The 7248-nt window shown below is 41.0% G+C and overlaps 1 long non-coding RNA gene across 1 annotated transcript; it reads right to left on the minus strand.

The window, feature by feature from the left end:
• Positions 1-2083: 2083 nt before the first annotated feature.
• LOC106025241 (uncharacterized) lies at positions 2084-6934 on the minus strand. The gene is made up of 2 exons (XR_002788609.2): positions 3738-6934; positions 2084-2811 (listed from the first exon to the last, which is right to left on the minus strand). It is a non-coding gene; the product is annotated as an uncharacterized LOC106025241 (long non-coding RNA).
• Between the last annotated feature and the right edge of the window lie 314 nt (positions 6935-7248).

Here is a 7248-nt window from a genome sequence, read left to right on the forward strand (position 1 = left end):
TGAATTTTGTTTTGACCTAAAAGCAAAGAGAGAGGCTGAGCCCTTGCCCAGAGTGTGTGAGGTTCTGGGTTCGATCGCCAGCATCACAAATTTTTTTTTTAGTCTTTTTTGAGACAGGCTCACTGTACAGTTCGGGTGGCCTTACGCTCACTTTAGCCCAGGCTGATCTCAAACTTGCAACAATCCTTCTGCTTCAGCCTCCCAAGTACTGGGATTACAGGCATATGCCACCATACCTGGCTCACGCAAATCATTTTACAAATTAAAAAAATAAAAAATGGAAAGTGGGTTTTTGGTTTCATTGGCAGCAGGCACCTACCGCTCTGGTGGTCCCCAGCTTCACTGGAGCGGGGCACAGAAGTCACTGAGCAGATGCCTGGGCCTGACACCCAGCCCAAAGCCACAACAGGGCCCGGCTGCTGCCTGAGATTAGGGACTCTGCCTTCCTCTGCAGGGTGCAGGAGAAGTGGGAACTAAACCCCTGGGCTGCGGTTCAGTTTCTTCCTGTCTATTGGGATGAGGTTTAGAACAAAGATTAAGTTTCTTTCATGTCTGAATTTGGAAACATTTATTGAAATGGGAAACAAATACAGTGTTCCCGCCATAAGAAATACTCAAAGTCTGTTAATACTGCCATGAAAAAACAAAATTCAAAGTCACAAGTTCATTCTACTGTGAATCTGTTTGAATGATTAATTCATGAGAACTGAAGAAAAAATTAGGAGTAATCAACATCAGATTACATAGAGATGCTAAATGAGCTCATTGTCAGATGATAGGTGGTAGGAGGAGGTTGTTTTAATGACCAGATCATAAATTCAGGAATGGGAGAGAGATTGAGAAAATGGAAGTATTTTCTTTGGAAATGTTTTAAAACAGGGAAGATTGATAATGTCTGTCCAGGCAGGAGCCTGGGGGTTGACCAGATGCCATTAGAAAATGCTTATTAGGGCTTCTGAATTACACAGAAAGAAACCACGCTAAATAAGAACAAAAACACATAAAATTCCCAGGTCAGAGAGAGCTTTGGAGGAATAGTAGAGCAGGTCAGGAATTTTTCTACTTTAGGTAATGGAAAAAAATGTCCAAAGTGTTAAGGTTCCGTAAGTAGAAGTATAGTTTCAAAGAATGTTCTAGATAATTAGCTCAGATGGGTGTAACTTCATATAAGGAAGTTTGAGAAGTATGAAATGGTAGTTTAATTATGGCTAATGATGTTATAATTGCCCATCAATACCCATAAAAAAAAGATGTAGGAATATCAGGAGGGAGATGTATACAAGTGGAATGTAACTTTGGACAGTAAGTCCTAGTGCTTTTGTTCTAGTGGCACTCCTGTAGGGTGTGCTCTGCAGATTGTAGGCAGATAATTAGCATTAGCTAGAATGAATGAGATGTGGAGCCTAACGGACCCCTTGGATGTGCAAATAGTGCTGGTCCCTTTTGTCCTGGATGGGGACTTCACTGTGTGTCTCTCCCTTCACCCACCCGCCTGTCCTCTGCAGGAGAATTTCCAGCTCCCTGGATCTTTGGAAAGGAGGCGAAGTCACAGGCCTTGGGGACATCTGATCTTTGTCTTATGCTTCTGGTAGGTCACAGAAGGTATGCCTGAGCATCTCCAAGAAAGCGTCTCAAGCACAGAAGAAACGCATGAGTTCATAAGTAAAGAGAGGGAAGAGCAAACTAAAGTACCCTGAGATGGCAAAAAGAAACTTGAAATTACTGGGGATTTAGTTCAGTGGCACAAGCACCTGCCTGGCAAGTGTGAGATTGTGATTCGATCCCCTATACCAAAAAAGGAAAGAAAGGAACTTGAAAATGGGACCACTCTGTCTGGGGTGAAGCAGTGGGAGATGAGAACTTTGGCCTCAAACTCAGGGATCTTCCTGTTTCAGCCTTCCAATTGCTGGGATTCCAGGCACCACCAAACCTGGCAAGAATTCATATATGATGCAGCAATGCAAATATAAATCATGACCACCCATGAGGACAATTTCTCAACGTCTATAAAAATTACAAATGCACAGTATTTTGACTCCATAATAAAGTTGAAAGTTAATACCCTTCTGGTCACCACCAAGACTCTACTCTTACATTTTTATTTCATTTCCTTTGTCAACATTGTTTGTTAATGTGCTTCCAGATCTATGCCATCTCTACTTCACTACTTCAGGGTACTCACGTGGCCATCTTTTTCCCCTGAATACTCATGGGTTATAAGTCATAAACTGTGCAGTTCAAAGCTCATTTAGTTTCACTTCTTGTAAGATGTTTACATGAAAGGCATGAAAGGCACATCTTGTAAGATGTTTACATGTTTACATGAAAGGCATGAATCTTAAATGAATATTTACTAAATTTTGACAAATTCATCTGTATAACACAAACCTCTAGCAAGATAAGGCAGGTTACCATTGTTCCAGAACATTCTCTCGGATATTCTATTAATGAATCCCCACAATGGTCCTTCAGATACAATCTCCAGTCTGTTTTTTTCCATGTATTTCATTGGCCACTATAAAACTATACAAATGGGGAAAAAAGGTGTGTCCTATTCATGTACGAAGTTCCTTTCACTCAGTAAAATGTCCTTGAGAGTCACCCATGCTGTTGCTTTGCATGGTGCAGAGTAGTTCGTTCCTGTTCATTGTTGAGCAGCAAGTCCTTTGTGTATGAATTCACTGTAGTTTGTTTCTCCAGTCTCCCCAGGATGGACACTTGTTTTCCTGGTCCCCCCGTTTTTAGATTTATAAATATAGTTGTGATGAACACTTTTGTGCAAGTCTTTTTGTGGACAGGTTTTCATTTTTCCTGAGTAGAAACAGAGGAATTAATTTGCTTTCCTGTGCACGTTTAACTTGATAAAACAAACAAAATCCCAGAACTTTCCCCAAAGTGATTGTACTGCTTTACATTCTGACCAGCAATATAGGTGCTTTGGTTTCTCCACATCTGCATGCAGTTCGGTGTTTGAATTTCAGTCTTTCTAGCAGGTATCTGCACCTCATGTGGCTTCAATTTGTGTTTCTCTGCTGGACAGCGAGCTTTGTAATCACTTGCTGTTCATATGACTTATTTTATAAGGTGTCTAACTTTTACATTACTAATTTAATTTTCAATTGTTTGTTATCCTACTGGATGGGGTAATTTTGAAGAATTGCTGAAATAAACCAATATCCATTCTATTTTAGGAATTTCCAAGAAAGGAAAAGTTTATCTCATTGTTCTTTCTGGATATTACGTCACTTCTATAAGAATGAACTTAACTGACACCAAATTACTGTCATTTGTACTCATTTCTCCTGGGTGCTCCTCATTGCAGTTTACTGAGTTAAAACAGAAATATTTCAACATAATTTAGGATTAGGAATCACATGCTTATTTAGGTTACATTTGAGTATATGATTGGGAAGAAATTATTTCATAAATGATATGCTTTTATCTCTTTTCTCTCAGCATTCTCAGTCTGTCTGCAAAAGGTAAAAAGGAGTAATTAAAGCAAATACAATCAGTTCATTTCTATATTTGTCCACCTTTAAATCTTTTTACTACTGAGCGGGAAACCAAGACTGCTTTTGCTAGGAAAAGCAACGTCCCACTGCTTAGCTGGAAAAACTGTGGTTTGATTGAGGACTCAGTTTCTTTTCTAAGTTCAAAAGTTATATGTAAGCAGTATCCCACACAGAAGCTGCTGACACCTGTTTATCGAAACACCGGGAAACAAAAGCAAACCAAACCTGGAGAAGATGGCGATGTGGGTCAGAGTGCCCTTGACCAAGTGGAGCTGAGACTCATGGAAAAGAGGGTGAAGGCTGGCGATGCAGGTGCCCCAAGTTGGTACTGATTTCCTCCTGCCTGGGTAGGGACAGGAAATGGCGATTTCTTTCAGCTCACACTTCGGTCCCTCCGCAAGCATCCTCTGCAATAACTGCTGGGAGGGAAGAGAACATTTGCCTTTCTTTCTTGCCCCAGGAGAACTGCTGTCCTGACTATGGACGTAGTACTTCCCTTCTCCCTGTCTCTGTCATCTACCTACTATCTACAATACACATTTAGATTCCTATTTCAACTCTCCATGTACTTTTTAAAATTTTATTTTAAAGAAGGTAAAACAGAATAAAACCAATCAAAGCACATCGGTGTAAGAGATACAGGACTTTTAAACATTTCAAAATTGCTTCCAGGGCAGGAGTGGGGCGGGGATTAGTACTTCTTGTTTGCCAGCAGGCGATTGGAAAGCACTGGGGTCTGTCTGTTCCCAGTCTGTCAGTGGCCGTGTGTGGCGCTGGTTCCCAGACTGGGTTTGCTTCCTGGTGTGGCCTTGTTCTCTCTGCCCCCAGTCCACAAATGGCCTCTATGTACTTTTCTTGTCCACTGTAAATCGCGGTAAAAGTTACACAACACAAAGCGTACAGTTCAGTAGTGTTACACATTTTTCACACTGTGTCACAATACAGCCCCAGAAACTTATTTTTTTCCAAATCAAAACTCTACACCCCTGCAGCACCTACCTCCAGCTAATAATCACCATTTTACTTTGTTTCCATGACTTTGGCTACATTAGCTACCCCTACAAGTGGAATCATGTAAGATTTGTCTTTTGTGTCTGGTTTATTTCACTCAGTGCGTCTTCAGGGTTCATCCCCGTTATAGCATGAGTCACATTTTCTTTCTCTTAACGGGCAGAATAACAGCCCATGTGTTTATACAGCACGCTCGTTTACCCACACGCGTCAGGGGACAGTTGGCTTGTCTCCACCTTGCATAGCGATGAAGATGAGTGTGCCAATGCACCTTAAAACTCTGCTTTCAGGTTTTTGGATGCAGATGCAGAAGTGGGATTCCTGAATCACATAACAGTTCTATTTTTAAGTTTTTGAGAAACCACTTTAAAAGCCTACGAATAATGCAGAAGGATTCCACTCTCTTCCTGCCTTTGCAAACACCTGTTTTCTGTTTCTTCTCTAGACTTAGCCATCTTAATGGGTGTGAGGTGCTTGATAGATTGAACATTGTTTGCAAATTTAATTGACATAAAAACTATATGTACAAGGTGTTGTGATGCTTTGAATCTATATTTAAAAGATCAAAAATAAAGTTTAAAAAATTATTACCATAAAAGACATATTGGCATTCATTCTTCTTAAATACATCCCCTCTTTTTTTTTTGAGACAGGGTCTCACTATATAGTTCAAGCTTGCCTTGAGCTCTCTTTGTAGCCCAGGCTGGCCTTGAATTTATAGTGATCCTCCTGCCTCAGCCTCCCGAGTGCTGGGATTACAGGAGTGTGCCTGGCTACTTCCCCTCACTTACCTCACTGTCTTTGCCATTTTCTGAAGCAGGGCTGGAAGTTGTCTTTAGCTACTTCGATAGTGCGTATCTTTAGCTACCTTGTCATGGCATCCTCAATCTTCTGAATTACTTCAAAATATTGACCTTTTAGGGTCCTTTTGACTTTGGGGAAAGTCAGAAGTCACTGCCAGGTCCAGTGGATAAGGTGGAGGAGGACATAGTATCATGTTCTGATAAGCCTGCCTTCATGTGGGACTGCACTGGCAGCAGTGTTCCCCATAATTTTTTAAAGACACATCCTTTAAAGACATTCACAGAAGAGGATTTGCATAAATGCTTCAAAAAGTAAAAATGAGGGGACAAATGTGTTCAAAATGAGAGGGAGTGTTTTGAGAGGGGTTAATGGAGCTACTATCTGTTATTGTAATAAATTTTTAAACATTCACTATATTTTGATCCCATCTTTTTAAATACACATATATAGCATGGAATAGTTCCATCCGGTAAATAGATCTAACTCCTCAAATTTTTGTCATTTCTTTGTGGTGGGAACTTTCCAACCCTTTCTTGTAACTTTTCCTGAAATGTCCAGTACGTGATCATGATCTGTGGTCTTCCCGCTGTGCGACACCACACAGGAACTTAGGTCTCCTCTGGAACTGTGACTTACCACCTGCTGACCAGCCCTCCCCACACCCTGTCCTCTGTGCCCCAACCTCGGCATACCACTCTCTGTCCTCAACTTCTGTGAGATCAATTTTTAAAAATTCATCATAAGTGAGATCATGCAGAATTTGTCAGAAAGCCAGAAAGGCAATGCAGAGGGATAGTCTCGCTGTGTATCTCAGGCTGGCCTCAAATTTATGGTGATCCTCCTGCCTCAGCCTCCTGAGTGCTGGGATTAAAGGTACGATTCACCACCCCTGGCCCAAGGTAACCCTTTTTGAACAATGAAACTACTTAAGTAACCATCAACAGTGATATACCTTCCCCTACATATTATTTAATTCTCTGACAACTAAAAGACAGGATCTCTACCAGATTCCAAAGGACTGCAGCCTGCTGCTTTCCTTTGACATTTGTCATTTTCAAAGCTAAGGGGGAGGGGGTGAGACCCACGAGGCTTTGCTTTTTATCCCATTGTAGTTTCTACCCTAGAAAAAGTATTTTTATATACATATTTCTCTGGCTGTTCTAGATTTCTGAATACTGAATTACAACAAGATAAGATGTTTAAGAAGTCAGCCTCTGGAGTCAACTACCTGGGTCAGAATCTTCTCCTCCACCACTTACCACCTGTGTGACCTGGGTAAGCTACTCAGCCTCTGTGTTTGTTTCCCCTTCTGTAAAACAGGGATAGTAGTGCGATTCCTACTTCATAGAAAGATTTTGATTAAATGGGTTAACTTCACAAGGCATGATAGCTCAATGTGCTTCAACTGATGTTGTTAAAAACAGAAAAGAAGAAATTCTAGAAAAAGTGGAAATTGAAAGTTACAATTTCAAAGCAGTTTTAATCAGAAATTGCAATGCGGAGACTGAGGATGTGGCTCAGTGGTAGAGCTGTTGCCTTGTGTGCACAAGGCCCTGGGTTCAATCCCTGGCACTACACAAAAAAAATTGTAATAGGGTTATTTTAAGTGCTTTTACGTTTAAATGCATCTGGAAAAACGAACAAGTCAGACTCGTCATGAAAACTCTTGGAGTCAGGGGTACAGCTTTATGACACAGCACCCGTTGGCAAGTGCAAGGTCCCAAATTCGATTCCTAATACAAAAAGAAAAGAAAAGAGACCTCTTGAATAGCAATACTATGATGTTATCAACAAACACCTTGGCACTGGGTCAGGGATACACAGGACAGAGGAAAGGATGTGACGACTGCATGACAGGGGTGGCATTTTAGAGAACCTTGAAAGAGATGGGTTGCTCAATGGAGATCTACATAGCCATTTG

Source organism: Cavia porcellus, unplaced genomic scaffold, assembly GCF_034190915.1.
Source record: "Cavia porcellus strain 051 isolate PalLab524CR breed Dunkin Hartley unplaced genomic scaffold, mCavPor4.1 scaffold_4, whole genome shotgun sequence".
Lineage (NCBI taxonomy): Eukaryota > Metazoa > Chordata > Mammalia > Rodentia > Caviidae > Cavia > Cavia porcellus.